Here is a 6835-nt window from a genome sequence, read left to right as displayed (position 1 = left end):
ACAGGCTAATTTACCTGTTTCTGTAATGTAAAGGTCACACCAGTGCCGCGTTTACCACCAACACCAGACAACAACCAAAGTAAAATTGAAAAGTATATCTGTTGAGCCATCCCTTTGAAGACTCATCATCAGTAAAATGCTCCAGACATTGTGACCCTCTGGATCCATTCTCCCATGTCAAATATTAATGCGAAAACAATGGCGGGTGTTGGATTTTATCCATGTCTTTAACTAAAGCTGCTTTGCATGGTTAATAGATTTTGGATTAAAATCTCCTCTTGGATGAGCCTGAGTAGTTTCTTGTTCTTTCCATTTTCTAATAATAAACCTGATTATGACTTTGGGAACTTTTGACATCTTAATGCTTCTGGTGGTACACAGCTATTGCTAAGATCTCTCGCAGCTCTATCACATCTTATGAATACTTAATGCACTGTTTCTTTTGCTATAAATGTTTAGTGTTTAACCTTGAAATATTAAAGTTATTAGGTCAAAAACGGTGTGATGTACCATGTCTAGGAAAGTAACCTGGGGTTCAAGGAAACCATTTTCATTATTTCCTTTGATAAGTACTACAGAAGAAGTGATTGGTTTAAATGGAAACCAGAGTAATTAACTTGGTTCTGCACCAAAAACGTGATTGTGTTTCTGTTTGTCAAAAACATTATCAGGCTAAAATGTTATCACAGCATTTATTTATTTATTTAATAATGAAAACCAGAAGCTAGGTCAGCTGCACCAGTTCAGACAAGGTGAATATTTTGTACTTTTAAAGTTCACTGTCACATGTTATCCTTGTCTGCCCACCGCCTAAACAGTGTCATGAGGCCAAAAACTAGCCAAGGAGCACCTGTGAGAACAGAAGTTCACTAGAGTGTTTTTACTAAATTCTCAGACATTAAATGTTAATCCCCCATGACCATTCTGAAAACAAAACGGAGTGGGGTTCTTCCCAATAAGCACCATACAAAAAGGCATTACCCTATGAACCAAAGGAAACCTTAGCTGGCTTTGAAGTCATCTGCCATGGGAAGTACCCACGTAACACATGTATTCATGTCAGCAGTTCTTTTTATAAAAATGGTCCATTTTTACCTCCTACACCTGCACCAGAAACTTCACCTACAGGGGCAGAAAAGAAAATGGCCTGTTTTGTACAAAGAGATCCTATTGAAAGAATTGGCATGAATGGCATTTGTTCTCAATATTGAATGCACAGTAGAGGTTGGAAGTGCTCGTCTTTGTCCAATCCACACCACATTTGAAGAGATCTTTTGTAAAACACCTCTTTGTTATGGACTTAAATATTTTCAGTATCTCACTGAACCCTGCCAACATCAAGCCCTTTAGGCCAGGCAAAGAAAAAAAATAATCGCTTAGCTTACTGTAATTCATGTCAGACACGCTACTTATCTCAAATATAATCTTTGAATATGCATCACCAGGCAGGTCTCTCAAAATCAGTTTGCCTTTTCTTGGGACATCAAAGGAACAGAGAGGGAGGAAAATATCACCCTTGCTTAGCATTTATGTGAATAATTATATCCTTAAAAAAAACCTGGCTGCAGTCATATTAGACCTTTTTATTCTGATTTTGATGTTATTTTCATCTTTTGAGAAGTAGTGAACCAAACTGAGGTCTTCATTGTTTGCTGAGTTTCCCTTTTGCTGTCTTTGCTTTAGCCTGGAAGGGAAATTAGGATGCTTCACTTTTAGGTTGTAATTTAAATTGTTAATTTTCAGAAGCATATGTGAGAGATTATGGTCGTCTTAATGGCTTGAATGTAGCAAGTTAACAGCAAATGTTCCTTTTACTGTATATTTTCCATCCATCCATTATCCAACCCACTATATCCTAACTACAGGGTCACAGGGTTCTGCTGGAGCCAATCACAGCCAACAGAGGGCACAAGGCAAGAAACAAACCCCAGGCAGGGCGCCAGCCCACTGCAGACTGTATATTTTACAACTTGCAATTTTAAAGCAATTTATATATGGAATTGCATTCAGCAGCACAGTTCTGTTGCCCTGGGTTTGAATCCCATGCCCAGTCATTGTTTGTTTGATGGCTTCATGTGCTCCCAAAGTCAGTATCTAAAACTCTTTGGTTCCCAGAGATATGAGGTGAGTTTGCCCAGTGGGAAAGTACAGAAATGGCTTTGCTGATTGACTGGTGTCCTATTCAGGGCTGGATTAAGGAAGTGTGATAATATTACACCCCTCCTTTAACCGCCACCTTATCGTGGTGGAGGGGTTTGCGTGTCCCAATGATCCTAGGAGCTCTGTTGTCCGGGGCTTTATGCCCCTGGTAGGGCCACCCAAGGCAAACTGGTCCTAGGTGAGGGATGAGACAAAGAGCGGCTAAACAAACCTCCTATGATGAAAAACAATTTTGTACGGCGTTTTCCCTTGCCCGGACGTGGGTCACCGGGGCCCCACTCTGGAGCCAGGCCTGGAGGTGGGGCTCGATGGCGAGCGCCTGGTGGCCGGGCCTGCACCCATGGGGCTCAGCCGGGCACAGCCCGAAGAGGCAACGTGGGTCCCCCTTCCCATGGGCTCACCACCTATGGGAGGGGCCAAGGAGGTCGGGTGCAGTGTGAGTTGAGTGGTGGCCGAAGGCGGGGACCTTGGCGGTCCGATCCTCGGCTACAGAAGCTGGCTCTTGGGACGTGGAATGTCACCTCTCTGAAGGGGAAGGAGCCTGAGCTAATGCGCGAAGTTGAGAGGTTCTGGCTAGATATAGTCGGACTCACCTCGACGCACAGCTTGGACTCTGGAACCAATCTCCTTGAGAGGGGCTGGACTCTGTACCACTCTGGAGTTGCCCCCGGTGAGAGGCGCCAAGCGGGTGTGGGTATACTTATTGCCCCCCGACTTGGAGTCTGTACATTGGGGTTTACCCCGGTGGACGAGAGGGTAGCCTCCCTTCGCCTTCGGGTGGGGGGACGGGTCCTAACTGTTGTTTGTGCGTATGCACCGAACAGCAGTTCGGAGTACCCACCCTTTTTGGAGTCCCTGGAGGGGGTGCTAGAGGGCATACCTTCTGGGGACTCCCTCGTTCTGCTGGGAGACTTCAATGCTAACATGGGCAATGACAGTGAGACCTGGAAGGGTGTGATTGGGAGGAATGGCCCCCCCGATCTGAACCCGAGCGGTGTTTTGTTATTGGACTTCTGTGCTCGTCACGGATTGTCCATAACGAACACCATGTTCAAGCATAGGGGTGTTCATATGTGCACTTGGCACCAGGACACCCTAGGCCTCAGTTCGATGATCAACTTTGTGGTCGTGTCGTCGGACTTGCGGCCACATGTCTTGGACACTCGGGTGAAGAGAGGGGCGGAGCTGTCAACTGATCACCACCTGGTGGTGAGTTGGCTTCGATGGTGGGGGAGGATGCCGGTCAGGCGTGGTAGGCCCAAACGTGTTGTGAGGGTCTGCTGGGAACGTCTGGCAGAGCCCCCTGTCAGAAGTAGCTTCAACTCCCACCTCCGGCAGAACTTCGACCACATCGCGAGGGAGGTGGGGGACATTGAGTCCGAATGGGCCATGTTCCGTGCCTCTATTGTTGAGGCAGCTGACTGGAGCTGTGGCCGTAAGGTGGTCGGTGCCTGTCGTGGCGGCAATCCCCGAACCCGTTGGTGGACACCGGCGGTGAAGGATGCCGTCAAGCTGAAGAAGGAGTCCTACAGGACCCTTTTGTCCTGTAGGACCCTGCAGGCAGCTGATAGGTACCGGCAGGCCAAGCGGAATGCGGCTTTGGTGGTTGTTGAGGCAAAAACTCGGGCGTGGGAGGAGTTTGGGGAGGCCATGGAGAACGACTTTCGGACGGCTTCGAGGAGATTCTGGTCCACCATCCGGCGTCTCAGGAAGGGGAAGCAGTGCAGTGTCAACACTGTATATGGTGGGGATGGTGCGCTGCTGACCTCGACTCGGGACGTTGTGGGTCGGTGGGGGGAGTACTTCGAAGACCTCCTCAATCCCATTAACATGCCTTCCAATGAGGAAGCAGAGCCTGGGGACTCAGAGGTGGGCTTCCCCGTCTCTGGGACTGAGGTCACCGAGGTGGTCAAAAAACTCCTTGGTGGCAGGGCCCCGGGGGTGGATGAGATACGCCCGGAGTTCCTCAAGGCTCTGGATGTTGTAGGACTGTCTTGGTTGACACACCTCTGCAACATCGCATGGACATCAGGGACAGTGCCTCTGGATTGGCAGACCGGGGTGGTGGTCCCCCTCTTTAAGAAGGGGGATCGGAGGGTGTGTTCCAACTACAGAGGGATCACACTCCTCAGCCTCCCTGGAAAAGTCTATTCAGGGGTCCTGGAGAGGAGGGTCCGTCGGATAGTCGAGCCTCGGATTCAGGAGAAACAGTGTGGTTTTCGTCCTGGTCGCGGAACAGTGGACCAGCTCTATACCCTTAGCAGGGTCCTGGAGGGTGCATGGGAGTTTGCCCAACCAGTCTACATGTGTTTTGTGGACTTGGAAAAGGCATTCAACCGTGTCCCTCGGGGAATCCTGTGGGGGGTACTCCGAGAGTATGGGGTACCGGCCCCCCTGATAAGGGCTGTTCGGTCCCTGTACGATCGGTGCCAGAGCTTGGTCCGCATTGCCGGCAGTAAGTCGAACCCATTTCCAGTGAGAGTTGGACTCCGCCAGGGCTGCCCTTTGTCACCGATTCTGTTCATAAAATGGACAGAATTTCTAGGCGCAGCCAGGGCGTTGAGGGGGTCCGGTTTGGTGGGCTCAGGATTGGGTCACTGCTTTTTGCAGATGATGTTGTCCTGTTTGCTTCATCAGGCCGTGATCTTCAGCTCTCTCTGGATCGGTTCGCAGCCGAGTGTGAAGCGTCTGGGATGAGAATCAGCACCGCCAAATCCGAGACCATGGTCCTCAGCCGGAAAAGGGTGGAGTGCCCTCTCAGGGTTGGTAGCGAGATCCTGCCCCAATTGGAGGAGTTCAAGTATCTCGGGGTCTTGTTCACGAGTGAGGGAAGAATGGAGCGTGAGATCGACAGGCGGATCGGTGCGGTATCCGCAGTAATGCAGGCGCTGCATCGGTCTGTCATGGTGAAAAAGGAGCTGAGCCGCAAGGCGAAGCTCTCAGTTTACCAGTCGATCTATGTTCCTACCCTCACCTATGGTCATGAACTATGGGTAGTGACCGAAAGAACGAGATCGCGAATACAAGTGGCTGAAATGAGTTTCCTCCGCAGGGTGTCTGGGCTCTCCCTTAAAGATAGGGTGAGAAGCTCAGTCATCCGGGAGGGGCTCAGAGTAGAGCCGCTGCTCCTCCACATCGAGAGGAGTCAGATGAGGTGGCTCGGGCATCTGATCAGGATGCCTCCTGGACGCCTCCCTGGTGAGGTGTTCCGGGCATGTCTAACCGGGAGGAGGCCCCGGGGAAGACCCAGGACACGCTGGAGGGACTATGTCTCTCGACTGGCCTGGGAACGCCTTGGGATTCTCCCGGAAGAGCTAGAAGAAGTGGCCGGGGAGAGGGAAGTCTGGGTATCTCTGCTCAAGCTGCTGCCCCCGCGACCCGACCTCGGATAAGCGGGAGACAATGGATGGATGGATAGATAATATTACATTTAAAAAATATATAACATCATGTATCGCTTCATATTGCAATCAGAAGTTTAACTTTTAAAACATCCTTTGTTAAATCTCAAGAAAAGTTGGGTTGTGGAAGAAAAAGTACTTGATCAAGACCTTAGTAGCAAACACAGCACCAAGAAAGTGTTTTTTGCTTGTTATGGGCGACAATCTTTGCTCCTGGATGCCATCAGTGATGGACGCTGTAAAGTCCCTCGCAATTTTAACTTTTGTCAAGAATTATTGTACAAAGCAATTTCAAGAAATGCATGTACTAGTATGAGGTGTGCACACTTTTACATTATTTGCCCTTTCCTGTTATATAATACATCAAAAATAGATACAATGATTTCAGAAAATAGACCCCTGCACTTTCTTCACACTTTATTTTGTTTTAAATTTAAAGATAAATTGGTAGATTTACAATTATTTTCCCATCAATTATCACTCAATAATTCATAATAGCAAAGTAAAATCAATGTTTTCAGAACGTTTTGCAAATGTATTAAAAATCAAAAACTGAAATATCTAATCCATATACAATGAGTATTGTATTGTAGAAAGCTCTTTTACAGCTCTGAGTCTTCTTGGATATGTCTCCATTAAGATCCTCTTATGCTCCATTAGATTGGATGGAAAGGGTCTGTGAACTGCAATCTTCAGGTCTCTCCACAAATGTTTGAAGGGGTTTAAGTTGGCTGGGTCACTCAAAGACCATCAGAAACTTGTCCCGAAGTCACTCCAATATTGTCTTTATTGTCTTGGCTCTATGTTTTGGGTCATTGTCATTCTGAAAGGTGAACCATTACCCCAGACTGAAGTCATGTGCACTCTGGAGCAGATTTTCTCCATATTTAGCTGCATTTGTCCTTTCTTCAATTCTGACCAGTCTCCATGTCACGGTTGATGAGAAGCACCCCCATAGTATAAAGCTATCTCCACCATGCCTCATCATAGGAATGGCACTAAGTAGGTGAAAAGCAGAGTCTAATGTTCTCTAAACAGAGTATTTGGAGTTCTGCCCAAAAACTTCAGTTTTTGTCTCATCTGTTCCCAAGACCAGAGAGTCTTTTGTTTCTCTTGCTCTCAGAGTCCTTTAAGTGTCATCATATGTCTTTTATTCAAGAGTGGCTTCCATCTAGCCACTCTACCATAAATACCTGATTGATTGAGTGCTGCTGAGATAATCATGTTTCTGCCAGGATCCCATCTTAGCAGAGGACTTCTATAACTCTGTTAGG

Source organism: Erpetoichthys calabaricus, chromosome 14 (genome assembly GCF_900747795.2).
Source record: "Erpetoichthys calabaricus chromosome 14, fErpCal1.3, whole genome shotgun sequence".
NCBI lineage: Eukaryota > Metazoa > Chordata > Cladistia > Polypteriformes > Polypteridae > Erpetoichthys > Erpetoichthys calabaricus.
This window is presented reverse-complemented; position numbering follows the sequence as displayed.